Source organism: Oryzias melastigma, linkage group LG20 (assembly GCF_002922805.2).
Source record: "Oryzias melastigma strain HK-1 linkage group LG20, ASM292280v2, whole genome shotgun sequence".
NCBI classification, from domain to species: domain Eukaryota; kingdom Metazoa; phylum Chordata; class Actinopteri; order Beloniformes; family Adrianichthyidae; genus Oryzias; species Oryzias melastigma.
In genome coordinates, this window is record NC_050531.1 from 4,725,539 (window position 1) to 4,733,123 (window position 7,585).

The 7,585-nt window shown below is 35.9% G+C and overlaps 1 long non-coding RNA gene across 2 annotated transcripts in view; it reads right to left on the reverse strand.

Annotated features, from left to right (window-relative positions):
* The window catches only part of LOC112151461, a 90,691-nt gene that overhangs the window by 81,790 nt on the left and 1,316 nt on the right, over positions 1–7,585 (reverse strand). For both annotated transcript variants that reach the window (XR_002920135.2, XR_002920134.2), the window contains exon 2: positions 2,280–2,393. This is a non-coding gene — a long non-coding RNA (uncharacterized LOC112151461). The remainder of the gene's footprint in view (positions 1–2,279; positions 2,394–7,585) is intronic.

Below are 7,585 nucleotides of genomic sequence, written 5' to 3' on the forward strand. Positions count from 1 at the left end.
TTTCATTTGATTAATACAAAGGCAGTTCTATTTAATTTTCTGAAAGTCACATTTTTAAAAAATGTTTACTTGTATTTCACGTTTTGAATTTAAGTAAAAATACATGCTATATTATTTACGCAATACTTTATTTTGTTACTATTGTTAGGTGTGTTAAGAAAAAAACCATGTGCAACTTTAGATCCTCATTTGAGAATTAAGCCAAAAAATATGATGGGGTGCACATCATATTTTTATTAATAACCTGAAGATCTCTGAAAGTATGAAAATGTTTGACCTCAACAACAGTTTTAAGGATTAAAAGGATTTGTTTCTTATAATCCAACTGAAAAAAAAATGTCTAACTTCCTTCATAATTAAACAAATATTGGATTTGATGATGGAAAAGAACCAAAATCAAATCAGAAAAGAGGTAAAAATTCTTGAAAGGTCGGGCTCCCTCACGCTGAACTCTGGGAGTCGCGGCTAAAGCTGGTTCATGGCAGTGGAGCCGGTGGGGGAGATGAAAGGGTCGTCATTCTCTGAAGAAAGTCGTCATCAAAGTTGAGTGGAAGTATCGTGTTATATGGGAGCAAAAGTTGCATAAACTTCATCAGGGACCAACTTCAAAGCTGACAGACGTATCACCAGAAGGAAGCAGAAGGTTTTTCTCCTCACATGTTGGAAGTCACAAAGTACAACAAATTTCTGCCTTTTTTTAAACTCAGGAAATATATATTCTTAAGCAGCTTTTCAGTAAATAAAAGACAAAGAAAAAATGAAGTTCTTTTTATGGTAATTTGATTAATTTGATCAATACTTTTCTCTTTGACTTCCTTAAGAAAATATATTCTCCACATTATTTACTTGTCATTTGGACCTCCATCAGATGAATTCTCAAACCCTAAATCGTCTTTCCTCTGATCCATCTGTGCTCAGAATCACTGCAGAAACATTTACGCATCTTAACTGATGAGTGATTTCCTAATCTCAGTCGAATCACGTCCTCCTTTGACATTTACTCCACATTTTCCACACAGATTAACGACGAAACAGGAGTAAAGACTTGATCAAAATGCCACGAAAAAGCCACAATACAAATAAAAATCTTCACAAATCCAACTTTGTTTGAAGTGTTTGACGTCTAAAAATGTTTCCAGTCCGATTCTAGGACAAATGTCACTTTTTAAACCCAATTTACCACCTTATCTTTTATACAAAATTTTGTTTTCATTGTTGCAGAATTCATGTTTTCGCCACAAAAGCAGCCCCGATCATTGTCCCTCCACCACCATGCTTGACAGATGAGGTTTGATGATTTGTCCCCCATTAGTTTTAAAGAAAAAAGGTCACTTTTGCAATATGAGATTATACACACCGTTTGTATCCTTCCCAATACATATAGTAACACTTCAAAAGGAAAAAAACTTTGATTTCTGAGAAAGATTAAGATAAGTGGAGAAATTTATGTTTTCAAAAAATTGGGAAAATATGTCATGATTGTGAAATACTACAGACAGAACAAATAATTTAAACATTTGTATGCTTTTCGTGGTATTTTTGTACTAAGGGTTGTATTTTAACTGGTAAGGTCTGCTTTTGCTGTTGTAATCTGAGCTGTTTGTTTGTTTTCTTAACTTAGTTTATAATATGTAAAACTCTAATAAAAAAAAATCACTTTCACAACACCCAAAACATTAAAAAAAATGCAAACAAGTAACTGGAAAAAGGCAAATACTACATAAAGAAATAAACAAAAGATTCATGGAGCTACGGGAACTTTTTGGGACATAAATCTAAAAAATTAGCAAGTTTTAAATTCATTTTGAATTAGTGATTCCCAAATATGTGGGCTAAAATTCACATTGTTTACACATTAATTGTACAAAGTTTGACTGAAATAATAAATTATTGTTTTTTTCTCATTTTTTGGTTTTCAAATAACAAAAAGAGCTTTTAGAAACAAACTAAAACAAGTGTATCATCTTTTCTAAATATTTAAACTTATTTGTGTTTTAATCAGAACTCTAGCAGTAAAAGAATGAACTGGAAAACTGAAAAAGGAAATTAGTGCAATTTCCAAGACACTTTGAAAATTCTCTCGTAGATTTGATTTGCAATTCATAACAACTTATCGCAGGTAGATATAACACAGGTGTTAATGGAGAGCAGTTTAAGATTTCAACATGTGCAAATGAGAACAAAAAAGGGTTCAAAATTTTGCTGAAATCTCCATAGAACCTCCTGAGTCAGATGAACACACAAGTCAAAGAAGTTAAGAACCTAAGGTAAAGCCTCACCCAGTCTTCATGGATGCTGCAGATTTTGGGTTGTCAGGGTCCGTGGAGGGGAGGGTCAGAATTTAGGTGGAGAGCAGATGTGTCTCACAGTTTCCTTGAGGCTCGTACGGCCACCTTAAAGGGTAACCAAACAGGGAAGTTAGAGGCTGACTCCACCCACAGCCGAAATGTAAATATCGTTGGTGACCCCTGATTAAGGGTTTGGTAACCCTTTAAGGGACATCATGAAATCGTAATGTACCACTGTCGTGCGTGGTCAATTTATCGTGACGTATTCATATCACGCCTGGTTCACGCTGCGAAGCGGATCCGCTTAACCTACGTTTGTGTGTGTTGTACATTTATTTTCATCCATACACTCTGTTAAGGTGGAAAAATATGATTGCATTTGTCAACAGTGGTATTTTATTGAGAAAAATTTGTTTTATTTTGAAAATTGACCGATTATGGCAAACTTATGAGTTATTTCATTAATGGTTTTATTTATTACCCCTTTTTAAACATTTCTACACAAAATGACTGGTGTGTTAAATTGTAAAAAGAACCAAACATTGCAATTTGGCGACCGCCTAGGTTGCATATGCCCAGGGCCAGCCCTGGATAAAACAGCCTTCGTTCCGCGCCGCTTCAACCAGGCGTTATTCCTGGTTCACTCTGCGAATGACTCCTGCCTTACACCGGTTGTTTTGGCAATCCTGGCAGGAAGTTACGCCAAGACACACAAGAAAATCTGGTTAATTTTCAAAATATAACCAATTTTTCACATTAAAAAACTGCGACGGACACATTTTTTTGCTTTTAAATGGACGTAGACATGAACAAACACTCAAATCTATGAACCTGGCGTTAGGGCAATATAAAGCCCATATCCACCCCTACGTACAGTCAAGATTTGAGTGTGATCCATGTGAGGGAAGGCTGATAAAATCACAAATATTTTCATGTTAATCCATTAAACACTGAAGTGTCTGTAACCAAGCACCGCCTGAGTGTTTGAAAAATGATAGAAAACATGAAGAACCTCTGAAGTTTCCTTAAAGACATTTTTATAAAACCACTCACTTTACATTAAAGCTTATAAAAACCTTAAAAAAGTTCCACTGATATATTTTTAGCGCCAAGCTCTTAAAAGAGGCTTTCATGTGCTGGTAGTAAAAGCGTTAATATCACATATATCTGTTTAATTATAGGATAAATGTCCTTTATTGTGCAAATTTGACTGGTTATCTTGAGCATGTTTTTGAACAGGAGTCTATAGTTTGCATTTTAATCAGATGCAGAAAAACGTCTAAAACAAGACGCAGTGACATTTCACGAGCCCCGCCCCCCACCGCCACACAACCGAAGAGATAACCGCCGCACACCGAGGATTAGAGCGAGATGCTGATCACAGATAGGAGGGTTGAAAAGTAGAAAAAGATTGTTGCCCGCTCCACACGGAGCTGCATTCTCAGACACTTCATATTTTTATAAACCTTTTTATCTGCGATTATAGTTTGGAGATCTGTAAAAGCCTCAACCATATCCCCAAATATCATCTTGGTCTTAGTGATAATATCTCCAGTAACCCCAAACACATGAACTGCATCCGTAACAACTTTTCCCAGGAAACCGTCTGGGATTTCAGCTCTAATCGTTGCTTTTTTTACTGTTATACTTCTGATAAATGTTTGGATTTCACACTTCAAGAAATAGTTCCTTTTGTTAGTTGAATGTCACGTTTGTGTGTGACGGTGGGGCGGCCTTTTTGACTGGAGTTGGTGTGTTTGAAAAATGGGTGGGAGTTTATTTAACTCCACCCCTTCTATTAAACCTTTAAATATGAACACATGTAAAATCAAAACTATGGAGCTATATTGGGGCCAACATTACTGGAAACCCAAATAAAACAAATTGAAAAAAAAATGTTTGCGTTTGGCCCCCAAAAAAGGTAAAATGTCTAAAACTTGTTATTCTAAAATTAACTTAATTTCTGACCACAATTATTCAAGTTCTGAGTCAGTGAATGCACCAGGATTAAAGTTACCACCCTCATCAATTTTGATTGGTCCTTCCTGTTTGCCCCGCCCCACAAATTTTTAAACTGAAATTTTCAGATTTGCAAACAAAAAGAAAGATTTGAAAGTGAAAAAAATATTTGAAACTGAAAAAAAGTTTTGAAATTGAAATTTTGAGTTTTGAATCCTAAAAAAAACCCCGAACATTTGAAGTAGAAAATATTTAAGTTTTATTTTTGAGTAGCAAAACGTTTGGGACATTTTACTTTTTTTTGGCCAAACACCATTTTTCCAATTTGTTTTTTTGTTTCAAATAATATTGGCCCCGATTTAGCTCCATACAAAACAGCCACTCGAATAATAGGAGAACTTTTGTTTTGGAGGTAAAGTTGGATCTTTCCAAACACAGAAATCAATGGGAAATCGTTGCCTCTAGTGGTCATTTGAGGAACTGCACCACTTGGTGAAAAAGAATTGGCTTTTAAACTGAAAGTGAAGGCTTGGTACAAAAAATATATTACATTAAATGTGCAGTGCAACATAAAACTTTAGCTTAACTTCCATAAAAATGTAAAACACTTTAAATATGTGCCAACGATTGCAAAAGAGAACAAATTCAACGTATAAGAGTAACTGGATTAGGGCTCAGATCAATGAAAATTTGGAAAAATGTCACTTTTATTCTGCTTGATCTGCAGATCTGTGTGCGGTCTGCTCTGAAGAATCACACGAGGACATCAGCTGGTCATTTAGGGGGCGAATTTCCCAAAAGAAAGCACTTATCTAAAGAAAAATAAGTATAAAGAAAGCAGAAATCTATAAGTGGAGCGCCTCATTACCTTAAATCTACCCATCAGATCTGATTTGTGTTTGGATCATTTCATCTCTTTGCTTTTTTTACACTTTCATCTAAATTAAGGGAAGTAGTTTACTAGTAAATCAGAATTTCAGATTAATTTTTTTTCACTTCTGACATTTTTAGATTTGTTGGGAGCATCTTTAGTTGTCTTGTTTCACTAAATGTGGTTTGATAAATTAGTTCACACTTAAAAAAAAATCTGTTCTTTGAATAGCTACACATTATATTTTAACTAAATAGAAAACGAACCAGACTTCCATTTCTTTTCAAAAGTAAATCAGAACTGTACATGAGATCTGGACTGAGTGACCCCTCCCCCTGGCGTTCCAAACAGAAAGTATCGGCTGGTTCCAACTTGCAAATATAAACTGTACTCATAGAACTGGATAGAGCAACTGTGACATCATCCATATAAAATGAGTCACTGTCCAGTTCTCATTTACAGTCAATAGTCAGGACTGTTCCTTTTCAAAAACGTGAACAAACCTGTAGTTAATACAGAAATTCAGCTTCAAATCTAACATTTAGATAGGTATTAAATTCTTTAAGAAATCATTCGAATGTTTCAGGTCATGAATAAAAGTTACACCGACCAACAAAAGTTCCTGAATTTCCATATTTCTCCACCTGAACGTCTTTTCTTCACTTCATACATGTTGTTTTTTTAGACAATTGTTCCACTTTTGCAGCAGTCACATACAATAAATGTCCCCAGCAGACACTCACTCACGGTAAAACGCCCCGGGGGCTGCGGTGGATGTCTTCAAATCAATTTATAGATGTCAAAAGAAAAGCCCTGTATGGTTTATACAATTTGGTCTACAGTGTTTGTCGAGAAATATTTTTGAGTGGCACGTTGTTCTGTTTCCACAATTACTACCCACAGCAGAAATGTGTCTGCTTGATGACTTCTGATGCAGAAGGTGATTTTCACAGCCTTTATGGCCGGCAGCCATCTTTGCATCTTTGTCAAATTTTTATCACGGACAGGGCAAAAAAAAAAAAAAGTTTGCTGAAATGTCAGGCGGCTCAGAGGAAAACAGCAACTCCATCAACTGACAGGCTGACAGCCAGCTATTATGTCGAGTTGAAGTAGTGAGGTGAAGTCGCTTCACTAAAAATACTTGGACAGGGTTAGAGGAAATGATTGATGATGGAGAAACACACACAAAAAATAGATATTTACCTAAAAACGGTTTGCCATTTTCTCTACAGTTTATTTTTCCTGCTATTGTGGCAGATAAATGTACTTTTAGTCGCTGACTTCTGGAGTTAGATCTGCAGGTTCTCAGAGAGGTGGGTGGTTTCATGATGAACCCGGTTCATCAGCCGTCTTCTCATGCTATGTTACACTCACAAACACAACATTGAGGAGCCACGATCTTCAGGATTTCATGCCGCCGCCCAATTTTGGGGGAAATTGTTCATAAATGTAGATAAATGTGTGAGTTTACAGCTGCTAACATCTTCTGTGTTTACTGATGAGGAAGAAAGCGACCAAAAAACTCAATTGAATTTTACTCCTTTTGATTAAAAGTTGGATCAGAATCGTTGGAATACTTCCTAGATTATTTTCAGCCTTGTTTTGTTTGTGAGTTTTTAAGTCATTTGGGTATTTAATTTGTTTTTTTTCCTTGTATAAGCCTCTAGACGGGAGTGTTATATGAATTGGGGGCTTGTCCGGGATTAATTGTGATTTTGTGATGGTGTAACAGTATCAACGTCAGGTCAACGTTGGCCTACATTCATCCAACCACATTTCAATGAGTTACTGTGTCATCGCTGCTCCACGTTTCATCAGTTGCTACGGTGACTGATTTGGTCCAGTTGTTCTGCACAGAGATTGGAGTCTATTCAGACGGAGGAATCTCAGAGCAAATTGAAACTCAGTCTGATTGCAAACCAATTCTGAAAATGGGTCCAAGAGATTCACAAAGAGGTGGGTGGTGACTTTAGGCAAATATTTGTCAGGATATAAGAAACCCCGCATGGTTTAAATACCTAATATCACAGGTGTCAAACTCTTTTGAAAAAGGGGCCCAAATCCAAAATACGCCTTAAGTCGCGGGCCGGACAGGATAAATATTTATTGAACACTCTAAAACTACATTTTTAATACTTTAAAATTGTAACTTTTTGACATAATTATGAACTAGATATATAGCATTACCTGCAATGATGCTAGTGTGAATAATGTAAGCTGAATTTGGCCGCTAAAGATGCTAATGCTAATAGCTGAAGATGCTAAAATTGATAGCTGAAAACGCTGAAACTCATAGCCAGCTATATTTGCTAAATGCCAAATTAGCAACAAAAAAAGTTAGCCAAAAAGGCTAGTATGTAGCTAAACTTCAAACTGGCCAAAACAAAAAAAAAGCCTAAATTAGCCAAAACTGATAGCATGCAACTAAAATATTGGCAGCTGAAGATACTAAAAAGGCTGAAGCTGA